The sequence below is a fragment of the Rhinopithecus roxellana genome, chromosome 6 (assembly GCF_007565055.1).
Source record: "Rhinopithecus roxellana isolate Shanxi Qingling chromosome 6, ASM756505v1, whole genome shotgun sequence".
In the NCBI taxonomy this organism is placed as follows: domain Eukaryota; kingdom Metazoa; phylum Chordata; class Mammalia; order Primates; family Cercopithecidae; genus Rhinopithecus; species Rhinopithecus roxellana.
Genome location: NC_044554.1, coordinates 72,960,046 through 72,961,059, shown reverse-complemented (window position 1 = coordinate 72,961,059; position 1,014 = coordinate 72,960,046). Strand labels below are relative to the sequence as shown.

The 1,014-nt window shown below is 37.9% G+C and overlaps 1 non-coding gene across 1 annotated transcript; it reads left to right on the top strand.

Annotated features, from left to right (window-relative positions):
- The first annotated feature begins 671 nt into the window (after positions 1-671).
- LOC115898442 lies at positions 672-778 on the top strand. The gene has a single exon (XR_004058177.1). It is a non-coding gene; the product is annotated as a U6 spliceosomal RNA (small nuclear RNA).
- Positions 779-1,014: the final 236 nt, after the last annotated feature.

Sequence of the window (1,014 nt, the reverse complement as noted above, 5' to 3'; positions counted from 1 at the left end):
TCCTGTTACTCCTTCCTTTTCTTCCTGACATAGAAAAATAAAAAACCATAAAGCAAAAGTTCACTCCAATATAAAGGAAAAATTTTCACTTCCTACGGTTCATTCACTCAAACTCTAAAATTCTACTCCAAAAACCACTCTCACTACAATAATCAATATACTCTTTGATGTTGTATACAATGGATACATTTCAGACATGTTGGTGACATTTTCAGAGTAATGAAAGCTACTGACCCCTCCTACCTGTTGAAATACCTTTGTTGGCTTTTATAACAGAGTTTTCTCCTAAATAATCTACTGCTCTGACCCCTCTGAAGTAGATAGCTGTGTTAATTCCTCTCTCTATGTCCACAATAACATTTCTTTGGTTCCTTCTCAGCCAAAAGTTCCCCTAGTTTTCACATTCTCCCTGGGTATACCATCCATTGTTGCTGTGCTTTTAAATTACCAACTATAGTCAATGAGCCAGATCTATCAGCAGATCAGATCTGTGATAGACTGACTTGTGTCTCCCTAAAAATTCATATGTTGAAACCCTAGCCCCCAGTATTTTTAAATATGACTGTATTTGGAGATAGGGACTTTAAAGAGGTGATTAATAAGTTAAAATGAGACCAAGAGGGAGGAGCCTCGTCTCATTTGACGCGTGTCCTTAAACAAAGAGGAAATTTGTGCTCTCTTTGACAGCATATATACTAATATAGGAAGGATACACAAAAGATTAGCACAACCCCTGTGCACAGTTGACATGCATATCTGTGAAGTGTCTCATATTAAAAGATAGACAAAGAAAGAGAGAAGTTTGAAACTTATTGAAATCTGAGCACACAGAAAGACAACAGGGATATGTGTGTATGTGCACAGAGGAAAGACCAAGTGAGAACACAGCGAGAAGGCAGCCATCTGCAAGCCAAGGAAAGAGCCTCTGGAGAAACTAAACTTGCCAACACCTTGATCTTGGACTTCTCATCTCCAGAGTTGTAAGAAATCAATTACTATTGTTTAAACCATCCA